At 43.5% G+C, this 12,036-nt stretch overlaps 1 long non-coding RNA gene across 6 annotated transcripts in view; it reads left to right on the top strand.

Annotated features, from left to right (window-relative positions):
* LOC123034489 overlaps positions 1–12,036 on the top strand; it is a 42,682-nt gene that overhangs the window by 15,314 nt on the left and 15,332 nt on the right. Inside the window, exon 3 of one of the 6 annotated variants that reach the window (XR_006416771.1) lies at positions 8,123–8,335. The exons of the other annotated variants lie outside the window; for them this stretch is intronic. This is a non-coding gene — a long non-coding RNA (uncharacterized LOC123034489). The remainder of the gene's footprint in view (positions 1–8,122; positions 8,336–12,036) is intronic. 6 annotated transcript variants of the gene reach the window in all.

The raw sequence follows: 12,036 nt of genomic DNA, 5'->3' as shown, positions 1-12,036 counted from the left end.
GCAGGAGATTCTGTTCACACTGAGAAGCTATTTTTACATGTCCCCAGGTACAGACGTGAGAGTTGCCTATAGAAATCAGCGAGCACATTCAAGATTTTAATGTAGCTTGGATTGAACTCCAGTATGACTAACACCTCTCCCCCAAACCCAAACAATAGGAGCAAAGGAAGCAGCATTTGCTCAGTTCTTACTTAGGGTTAACCCTTGCAAATAGCTCTGCTCGTGCTATTGTACCACAAATGTGCTTCCCCGTCCTGCAGGCTGTGGAGTGGGGAGAGGCCTGTATAGTTCACACTGCACGGTGCAGTTCAGGCTGTGGGTGGTCTACAACAACACTGCAGTGTTGCTCAGATGAAGCCCCTGTTTCTGGTTGGGGGTGCATTGGCCCAGGGACAGAGTGGCCAAGACGACCTCTTCATACTTATCCATTACTGTTGTTCCCATGCCGGAGGTTGGGTGAGCAAGCATTGCACAAGAAGCCTGCAGGGCAACTCACTGTTAGAACCCTGCTGCAGGCTGGGGGACTGTGCTGAGAAAGCGCAGCTTATAGCAGCTCCACCCTGTCCTACGACATTAATAGTGCAAGTTATGGGGGACTTGTTCCGGTTTCGATTCCGAGATCCGAATCCCCGACCTCTCTCTGTTTGCAGCAAGTCAGTCCATGCATTCACATTGGCCTTCGTTTCTGCTCCCAGGCCAAACTGCTGCACTCTGTGCCATTTCTACGATACCCATGCTGGCTAACCAAGCCCCACCATTACTGACACAGTAACTCTTGACTCCAAAATATCACCATTTGGGGGTTGCATTCTTCAGAATGCACTGGATTTTTTAAAATTTTCCCAGTGACTCGGTCATAAATCTCTCTGACTGCAAGCTGTGGATCCATTCTTGGATCTCATCCCCCGCTCCTCCCAGCCAGGATAGAAGGAACTATGCTGTTGCTGCTCCACAGTCATAAGAGCCACTTGGAGAAGGGATTTTGGAGACATTCTGGTGAACCCGAGAGGGGACCCATACCACCAAGAAGAGGGATGGGTCCTCGCAAGGCCTCGGCCTCTTTCCCACCCAGTCTGCAGGGCAGTGTTGAGATGGCTGGAACTGGCCGTCTGAATGCTTAGGGAGGCGCACAGAGGCGACCGCTGCTTTTTGCACTGCCCCACCCTCACTGCAGACCACAATCCTACAAGCAGCCCCAGAGGACGACACCCTCAGTGTTCTCAGTATTTTAGTTTCTTTTACTAATTCAATTTTCTAGTGTATCTGTTATTGTATTGTGGTTGGCTTTAGGTTTGCTTGTTCATTTTCTGTGATTGCAAACTGCCTGATGGGCATCAGAAATAATAACATGACCAGTCACAATCGCAGGATCAGAACCCAGGTAGCTGCACTAAGTGGCAGCAGCCATGCAAATGGCATGACTTCACAGAGCTTTCATGAGCAACCTTCAGCATGGCCGCTCGCTGGTCTGGCATCATCTGAAAGCCTGGTGGCATGAGGGGCAGGGCCTTCACTGTGGTGACTCTTCTCGAAAAGATACTGTTCAGGCTGGCTCCATTTCTTCCTGTTTATGGAATGGTTTAAAACCTGTTTCTTTCCTATGTTTTTAATGAAAAGACTGATCAAAATGATTCATACTGCTTTTGTTACTAGTTTATGTTAAGGTGCCGAAGGGATTGTAACAGCTTCCTACCCTACGTGGCAATTCAGATCAGAGAGAACAGGGAAGCCTGGGGGGGGGGGGGTCCTCATCCCTGAGTCCCAGGCTTTGCCCTGTAAGCTGGCCCTGTGCCCCCCTGCCTGGAGGGAAGCAAAGACCTGAGCTGGACAGTGCTAGCAATGAATCAGGTCAGCTTTGGCAGGTAGAAGGCAGATTGGGATCTTCTGTGGGAACCTCAGGGTTGAAACGGATCCGCGATGCTTCCTGCCTCCAGGTGGTTCCGGAATATTGCAACAAAAAGTATTGTTCCCACTCTTAAGTTAGGCAAGGAAGTGTATGAGGAAAACGAGGAGATTTATATATTCTCCGCATTTCAATATAAGATCCAGTTGAGATCCTGAAATCAATTCCTGCAATTTCCTTATTCTGCAACTCGAGAGCCCATTATTCTGCACTTGGCTCCATTAGGCAGACCTCATGATACCAGCACACCCTAAGAGCAGCGTGAACGTGGTTTGGATCTCATTGCTATGCTGGCAGAATCCATCCACTACCGCTAAATTACACACTCTTGTCTAAGGCAGAGAGACGGTGCCGTACTATAATACTAATTCTATAGCCTATTGAGTTCAACAAATTTTCTCTCAGCTAAGTGGCTACAGGATTGAAGTATGAATGTATTAAGTCTTGTATTACATTAGATCTATTTTAAGGTATTTCTGTACTCTGTGAAGGCAAAAATACTTCCATGACTAGTTCCTTATCGATACAGCAAGCCATGCCATCAGTTAATAGTTCCCCATTTGCTGCTATATCAGATTTTGCTAAATCTTCAGGAAGCAATGCAATTACATTTAGCAGTATCAAGCCCTCTATTAGCACCATGCAAAATTACAAGTAAGATCCCAATTACTCTTAGGTAAATATCTAAGCAGTCCAGCCAGCCAGGCACTCCACACAGACTGGGGAATCCATTTTATTAGAAACCAAAGGAAGAAAAATATTTCATTCCTGGCTAAAATAAATTGAAGAAATAAAAATAAGGTATTAACATTTCCCATTATAAAAGAAAAAATAATACTGGCCTATCTGAATGAAGCCTAAAAATAAATCAATTTATTAAACAGTTGTAAAACATGTCTTCCTATATCATATAACTTGCAGACTAAAGCAACAATCAAGTTTTGAATAGTGTCCTTGTTGAAAGCTTCCAATACAGTATCCAAAATATACTAATTAGTGAAATACAATATATGAAAACCAGCTGAGAATTTCTACTGCATGTGGAAAAGCAATTTATAGCAAGACATGAGTAATAACATGAAATAAGGCACAAAAAGCTGAAATCCATGGACAGTCCCATATTAGTTCAGTTCACTCTCTCTCATTCTCTTTTTCCATACCATTTTGGACTAATTTTATGAACATCAGCAAACCAAGGGTCCTTTAATAAAACTTAGTATACAATTAGTCACCAATTTTCTGATTAAAGAACTTGCTTTAGGCTTTGCTGGCACTTAATTTCTTAAATGGAAACATAATTATATTAGCTATGAAAACCAATTGGATTTCACTCACGAGTTTTAGTTACTTTTGAGATGTAATTTTCCATTACAAAAATATTATAATACTAAGATGGGAGAGGATGCTTAGAATGTCTTATTTTCCAGAGGTGTAGCCATATGAGTCTTTTGCAGCAAAACTAACAGTCCTGTGGCACTTTAAAGACTAACCAATGCCTTAACCTTTCAGGGACGCTGCCCACTTTGTGAGATGCATGAAATGTTACAAGTGTGTAGCAATTTGTCTCAGGCAACAATCCTATGGAGATACCCATAACCCTCTGCAGTAAGAAGAGTATGGGCATCCTATGCAGAACGTGAGAAGCATGGAAATGGACATGGTTTTTCCACTCTTGCTCTGCAAAGCAGTTCGCCTGCTTCAGTGCAGTGCTTCCCACCTAAGCAGGAGGGAAGAAGGCCGACTTGCTACCAGAATGAGTTGCATTTTAGCAGTCCCAGTCCCCCCTCCGCCCCCCCAAAAAAGCCCTTCTCCAAGGTCACTCTGACAGCCTCAGAGAAGCAGCCAGCGCTGTTCTTTCCATGCCAGCTCCAAGACAGGGGAGGGAGATCCAAGGGCAGACCCCCAGCTTCAAGGCTGGAGTAATTTTCCAAACTCACAGCTGGGAATCTGAAAAATGCCATGGCTGTCTGTGCGATGTCTAGCAGCACAGGGCTGTGCTGTCCGGTGCAGAGCATTCCACCCTTTGTTAAAAGGTAGGTCTAAGACTGCAGATCAGGACATCTTCCTTGCCACCTCTGTGAAGACCCTTCTCAGTGGCTCAGCATGAAAGGGGGCTGTGCACAGATGATTACTTCTAGAGAACAAAAAGGAAGCACGTTCCCTTACTACTGATTTTTTCAGGGCCAACCTACACATCCTTGCTTGCAAATAATTCTCACTGGGTGGATTCACACCTTACAGCAAGCAGCCCTGCTTGTCCCCACAGTAGCAACACATGATGTCTCCCAATTCAGATCTCACCAGGAAACAGAACAGAGCGTTACTGGTGAAACCGATCCCCAGATCTTCTGATGACCCCTCTTAATGGCTTCATGTAAGCATTAAATGACATACGGAAGGACCCCGTGGCACCCCACCGTTGAGGTGCCATGAAGCCAAGGGGCAGGCGGGACCACACCAGAACGCATTCACTGCTCCCCAGTCCATCCCCTCATGGCTAGCTTGACGAAGCCATGAAATATAAGATAATAAGCTATGGCCTGCCCTCCCATGGCAGGAGGACTTTTGCTCCTTGCTCATTTCCCCTGGTTCTTTTGGCTTATTCTTCCCCAAGTCCTTGCAGCAGGGATGTGTAAGAATTTGGTTTCATTCCGTAAATTATATCAGCATATCCCATACACAACCCTGAATGTGACTACCACATTTTTCTAAAAATGTTCACACATTCCTGAATTTGTGTTCGCTTTTGGGAAAAATGCGTATTTTTAATGTGCACTTTGAAATTAGCATATTTTTTCTTTTAAAATACATTGGCATGGTTTAGTCGGTGGGGGAAGTGCACAGTTTTGAAAAACATGGACAGAGATGAATTTCCCCTATTTGAATGAACAACAGCCAGATGGCAAATGGGAGTTAGAAGATCCGAATTTCAAAGTGAAGTCTGAAGTATTTCAGTGACTTTTGGAACTCCCATCCCTATCTCATGGTAAAAATAAAGGGAAACTCCACTTGCTCCTCATCTTTGAGCTTCTCATTTTCATAAGCCACTGGTAAGTATCATACAAAATAAACTATTTTCCCTAGTTTCTGAGCTGTTTCATTGATAACCACAAGTATTTACCACAAGTAAACCAACCTAGGTGACTCAAAACAGCATTTAAACTGGAGTGAGGGGAGGGTGTACCTTCCTTAAACTTTCTTTTTCTTCATTCACACATCTGATACTTTCTACTATTTCAAGCTTGAATAGTCCTGACACAGATATTGATTTTAGGCATGCAATTTTTAGGGAAGCCCAAGGGACTGAAAAGGTTTCACATTCAACATTCTGGTCAAAACCATAAATGCGCAACAAGTGGTTGAAAAAGTGTTGCCAATAAAACACTCTGCTCCTTTATGTGTGTTGCACAGGATATATATAAGCAGAATTCTCCAAAAGAACACTCTGAGTTTCAGGCTGAAACAGCTAACAAAAGGGGATTACCTTCCCGTGAAAGATTACCATTGAAATGAAACTTCTTGGATTTAATTTCAGCTGGTCTGGGGCCAGAGTAAGAAATGTCATGGGAAATAATGCTTGGAGCAACTGGATGCGGAGGACTAATTTTCCCTTGGAAGACATGCACGCGCGCGCACACACACACATGCACACACACACATAAATTGCTTCATTTTGTTGAATCTGCCTCCCTCCCATGTTGTTCTCTTTGAAAGAGAAAGGATGGGCTTGGAGGTCCAGCAACATCGGCTCTCCAACAAGTTTCCTGCTCTAGATAAAACAACCTGGATATTTTTGGGAAAAAAATGCTACCAAGTTCTAACCACCTAGATACTCCTGGCCCCGGGTTAAGAACGAGGTCTGTTCCTGAGATCACTGTTAAGCTGAATTTGAATGTAAGTCGTATCACATATATAAAACACTTAAGAAACACTTCTGTATATGCTAAAACATCTTAAACACAATACAGCATTGTAAGAATGATAATACAGTGATAATAAAGTAACTACAGGTACTGAAGAGAAAGAGGATCCAATTGTTGAACGACTAAAGCCTTTCCCAATGACGGATGGCATCTTACTTTTCCCTGGTTGCTTTATTATTTCCACTTTAATTTCAATTGTGATTATTTTTCTTTTCTTCAATGTATCACCTGCATTTGCATCAGGTTTATGCTTTGGAAGCATGGTTACAAAGCAAATGCAGTACAAATTTACAGAAGACAACACTAATGCCATGAAATCCGAAACACACTGGCTTGGATGTGCTAATTTTTCATGATCATGACAAACTACTGTAGTTCCAATGCAAAACTAGTTCCAACTTTGCTGCTTTCTGCTTTTTCCCTCCTCTTCCCTTTCCCTCCTTCCTACCATCCTATTCTTCCCCTCCTACTTCCTTCCTCCCTCTCCTTGTTGCCTGGTGCCCACTTGCCACTTGAGGACAAGGTGGGACATCCAGGTGTGCTTGTTAGTAAGTAGGGTGACTGGAACGTTTGTAACTGGGGGACTGGGTGTATTCTTTTCAACAGAGTTCATAACAATTAGGGCTAAAAGTGCTTTCAGGTGGCCATAACAAAGTATTATGAAAACTGGGTCAAATTAACCAAACAGAGTCACCGCAAATGTCAACACAGCTGCAGCTGAGCTTAATCCATATTTCTGGGGACCAACCCAAAGGGTCTCCTCTGTGTCACCAGGGCTGGTGCAATGTTGTGGTTAAGAGCTTGGCCTACAATCGGGAGGCCCCTGCGTTCGCCCCGCTTCTCTGGCATTACCTCAGTCCATGGCTTTGGCAAGCTGGCTTTAGCCTCACAGCCCTAGATCTCCCATCTACAGATAACAATACTGCGCTACCTGATGGGTTGCTTTAAAGATTGCAATGCAATAAGCTATATGAAGTGCTTGAACTCCCTAAAGAGCCATTTCAACACTCATTTGTAGTACTATTAAATGTTGACGGCCAAGCGTGACCTACTTTACAATCTCTGTCCAGTCCGAGCCCGCTTTAAAGATAAGGGCCGTGCTTATTTGTGCGTTTATTATGAACATTTACATACTGCCTTATCTGCTGAAAAGCTATCAAAGCATTTGAAGGGAGAGCAGGCATTAAATTAGAGAAGCTATCTAAATTGGTGGCTATACATATAAAGTAAAGCGCACGCATGTGCACACACAATGAAAGAGGAGAGGAGAGGAGGACACAATTTTCCATGTGCTAGCTTATACATATTGCTGCAAATTTAGAAATTATTACTATTATTTAAAAAGAGTTACAATTGATCTCATCCTTTTGGGGAATGCTGCGACCAGGCGACTGGTTCCTTCTCAATCTACTGCACAGGGGCTAACGCTGCATGAGCCATTTTGAGGTCTGCACCCTGCTCTCCCTTCTCATAGCTCCTTCACTTTCAGCTAGACCTGGACAGGGCATCCTTTCAAACAGAGGACTGCCCTCTGAGGAGTAAGATACATGGCTTTCATGTCAGCATTCATTCACCTATCCAGTTCAGAGTGCAATGCAAAACTTAAATCCAATTCAGTGTCCTACTGGCAGCTAAAGCAAATGTGGCAAAAGACACATGCCGTGCGATCCCAGCTGTTTTAAGCATCAAGCATCACGCCGCAGCACGCACTGTTAACATGTTGTAAGTATGAAGGAAGAATACTTGAGGAAGGATATTCTAGAAACCTCCTAGCAGTCTAACCACCGGGGAACAAAAGCACCCCTCACCCAGAAATAAGTGCAATTTTAAGGAGCAGGGTGGATTTACACATCCTCTTCTTGACCTACTAACTCAGCCTGGTCCCTGCCAATACACGGGCTTGAAGGAGATAAGGACACCCACGTATTAGCGATTCCAGTAGCTTCTGCCTGCCTGTGCATTGGATCATACATTTTGAAAGGTCGCCAGAGATCATTTAGACCAACCTTGTACCAATGCAGGAAAATCATTACTCATGTATTATCTGCCATTCAAACTTCTGAGTGCCGCCTGTTCAAATGTCTAATTTTGTACTGCTGTCATTTTCTTGCTAGAACCGCTCTATCATTTTAAAACCCGTTCTTATTTTTGTTCTAGTATATTTTCCAATTCTTCTGTGAACAGCTTTACTGTTTTTCTTACAGGAGATATTAAACTAGATGGCTGAACGAAACTGCTCAGCCTTGCTTCATTTAACTGTGGCTTGCTTCATTTTCTCACCTGACCCCTTTCTTAGGTTTTAGCTCACCTGACCCAAAGGCTCTGACTCCTTTGAGATCCCACAGCGGCCCTGCTGCATCTTGATCCCAAGTGGTGCACACATGGCTCAGCACACCAACTGAGCAATGCGATGGGAGTGGAAAATCTGGTCTTGCATACTTCAAAAGCAGTTATCTGAGCAAGATTGACTGTCAAGGTGCCTACATAAAAAGGAGGCGAGATGAGACAAGTAATAAAAACTGCTTTCCCTTGATGATTTTTTCCCAGAGCCCATCAGAAGAAAGTTTGTGGATCTTTGATTTAGAACGTGAATGTCACCTTGGGAAATAGGCCTCGTTATTCTCTTGAAAGGTCAGCTGGCAAACAAAGGCTATGCTGTTCCTTACAGCTTGCTTCTCCTGGACTTACAGGGAATAACAATGCAGGGGTGGTCTTTCAGAAATAGATATGCTGATACCATCGATTCATGTGCCCTCAAAATCTCTTCCTTCCCTCTGACACCCCAAAATAAAATGTATAGGAGTAGCCCACACAGAAAGAAGATGATCAGCCGCAAAGTAGAGACACTCAGCGATATTATCTCTCTACAATGTGATCTGAACTTGAATTACTGCCATGCATGCAGGTCACACAGTAATGCAAGTGCAAAGAGGTGGTGGGCAAGATAAAGGCTTTGTGGCAATATCCTTGTAGTCATAGGTGGCTACCACTGGCAAATCATTATGGATGGATGGATGGATAGTGGGTTCATTGGTTGGTTGGTTTAAAATATTTCTACCCTGTCCTATACGAAAATCGTTCCAGGATGGCTTGCAATAATTAGAACAATAAATAAACAGAACAATAAGTAAATAACATACATAGTACCAACAGAAGCAAAATGCGACTGTAAATACTAAAACCAGTTAAAATTCCTTAACTCTTAAAATAATGGGTAAATAAAAAGGTTTTACCTGGTGCCAAAAAGTATATAAAGTCGGCGTCAGGCAAACCTCTCTGAGAAGCGCATTGCACAGTCTGGGCGCCGCCACAGAGAAGGCCCTCCTCCGAGTACACACCCCTCTTTACCTCCTGGGAGGGTTCCTGGAGCAGGGCCTCTCCTACAGATCTTAGGGGGCACGAGGGCATATAGGGAAGGAGACGTTCCTTCAGGTATCCTGGTCCCAAGCCATTTTAAGCTGCCTTTAACAGTAGAACTGGTGTAACACCACCGATGTAAATGGTTAAAAATGAGCGGAGAAAGGAGGTGTGTTTAGGAAGACTCTTAGGCTCGCTCTACATCCATCCATCCCTTCTCTACAATGGTCTAACATGATGCTTGTAACAAAAGGTTGCATAAATGAAGCATTCCTATTGAAAGCATAGACTCTGCCAGACAACTGTCCCCTCTTCCCCTGCTCAGCCCACCCCACAACAGAGTGGAGGATTCCGGCTATTAAGAGCTGTGTCTGTTTTTCAAAAAATCTCGCCCCATTTGGCGTCAAACCACGAGATGCTCGTGCATCCCCAGCCTTGTTTTCCATTGCACTGCTCCTTCCCACTGAGCTAATCCAAACCCGGTCTTGATTGCCATGACTTTGCTGCTGTAGATTTCATTTTTGTTCTGCATGGGGTGCTCTTCCAGTTGTCCTGCTCAATACCGACTCACAAATAAAGCCAGCAATGCTAACATGCTGTGTTCAATGATTTGTCTTCATGAAAATACTGCTTCCAGAGTGGGAGGCAAACCCTTGTCTTGGGGAGCTCCCCCACCTCAAGTTTTGATGGAAATCTCATAAGCACAGCGTCAGGGAAGCTTGGATAGGTGCATGCACAGTGCTCTCCTATACCTCACTCTTTGTGCATGAAGATCCTGCAATGAATGAAGTAACATGATCGTGGAGTACAGTGGATGTTGTCAGAGTTGCTGGAATTAAGAATAGACAAGAATTATGTTCCAGTTTTCTTTTGATAAGAGTTTACCAAAATTGCAAATTCTCCCTTTCTGAAATTGGTAGAACTTGATTTTTTTTAACAAATATGAATGCGGGAGACACTGAAACAAACGAATTTGCCCACCTATGCCCAAGGCTTTGCATTCATTCCTCTTAAAATTCTGGATTTGAATCCCTCCAAATTAGACCATGTTTGTGATGGTGAATTAGAACTGCCACCTCTTCTTTTTCTATTAGGCTCTTCAGCTTTCACAACTCTGCAGCAGGCAGGAACAACTTGATCCTCTCAGTGCTGAGAGCACATACCAAATCTGACCAGGGCAGATGACTCAGAGTTCCATTTCAGACTGTTTTTAATAAGAATGTACCAACATTTGTGTATGTCTTCCTATCTGGGAGCAAAAGAACTTGAGAAAAGAATCTGAATGCAGAAGACAGCAAATCCAACTGATTCATCCACCCCTTGCTGAGATGCCTGGCTTCAATTAGGTACTACTGTGATCTCCTGTAGACCTGCACCTCAGAGTGCAAAAATGTAGGCTCAAGTAAGACTCTTCCAGGCGCTTCTAATTCAGCAGAGTATTTTCCTGCTGTGATTCCATAACTATTTATTGCTATGATAAAAGGATGGGTGGATTACAAAACAAATAACACTTTATGGACTTATTAAATGTACAGTCATATAATTGAACAATTTATTTCATTAAATGAACTACTTCGTACCATTTCAGTATCTGACAACCCAAATTAGGTTGCAATAATAACCAATCAGAGGGGGGTGATTAGCAGGATCAATGTAATAATTTAAAAGAATTTTTTTTAAAAGTTATGAAACCCCCACACTCTATACTAAAGCCCACAGTTCAAAATCAAAACGCTGGGAGCATAAACACAGGCTCTCTAACAAGGACGAATTCTGCCTGCTTTCTGGACGTAGCTCCTACTGTGTGGCTTGATTCCTTTGCTTGAGTGATTTGGATCCACCTAACTTGCGGACATACTGGCCACATACATTGAATTCATTCCTTGTCTCTGTTTCTGGGCAACCCCTATCAGAAGGGCACACTGGGGGTGATGCTTGGAGGGTCATTCCCTGACTCAGGAGGCTGAACCGGGATCGTGATGATGCAACGTCTGCTTCAGACTTTCCGGAGCTAAACTAAAAGCAATGACTCAGCTTTATGTAATGCTAATACACGTCAACTGGCTATAACTAAGGCTCAGTGAACCAAAATCTAATGGAAAGATGTTTTTAAGCACATGAATTAATTCATTCTCATGTACACCTTCTTCATGCATAGCCTATGCTTTGCCACCAAACAACAGACTCCAATCTCAGTAGCCAGTGTAAGATTAGCTGCCCTGTGCCATCAATTTCAATGTACCCGCTTAGCATCTTTATCTCTTCAAAATTCAGTGGCACACAGTTCTGGTCTAGAGATGTATCCCAGGAGGAAAGAAAAACACACACACACACACACAGTGGAGACTCATGGCTCCAATGTCAGTGGGCCAGTGTATCCACATGGTGTTTAGTCTTTTAAGGAGCCGTCCACAGTACTGAACTCTTACTGGGTTCAGCACCACAGGAAAGCTCCCTTAAAGCTCAGACTCAGATCCAGCGTGGATACACCACCCCACTGACAATGGAGCAGTGCACATACATGTCACAGGCAGTTTGGTGGCATATTATCTATTGCGGCATAAGCTACACATTACCCTAGTCTGATCATTCATCTAACTTTGGTAAGCAGCATGCCTAGTTTAAAAAACTGCACTTCTCCTTCTTCTCCTTTTTAAGAAGCTTTTCATAGTCTTCAGATTCATTTTGTTAAAGGAAAAAAAGGTTTCAAATTTACATGTCAGTAGCAACCGTACTTTCTGTAATGTGGCCAGAAATCCAAAACCAGTGTCTGGCTTCAGGCAGCAAGTAAGAAAGCAAGCATCCTCTAGGGAGATGGCTTTGTGCAGAAAACGTGAAGCCTAGAGCTATTTC

Source organism: Varanus komodoensis, unplaced genomic scaffold, assembly GCF_004798865.1.
Source record: "Varanus komodoensis strain SLA01 unplaced genomic scaffold, ASM479886v1 scaffold6_4, whole genome shotgun sequence".
In the NCBI taxonomy this organism is placed as follows: domain Eukaryota; kingdom Metazoa; phylum Chordata; class Lepidosauria; order Squamata; family Varanidae; genus Varanus; species Varanus komodoensis.
The sequence above is the reverse complement of the archived record's forward strand: the minus strand, read 5'-3'. Positions and strand labels throughout refer to the sequence as shown.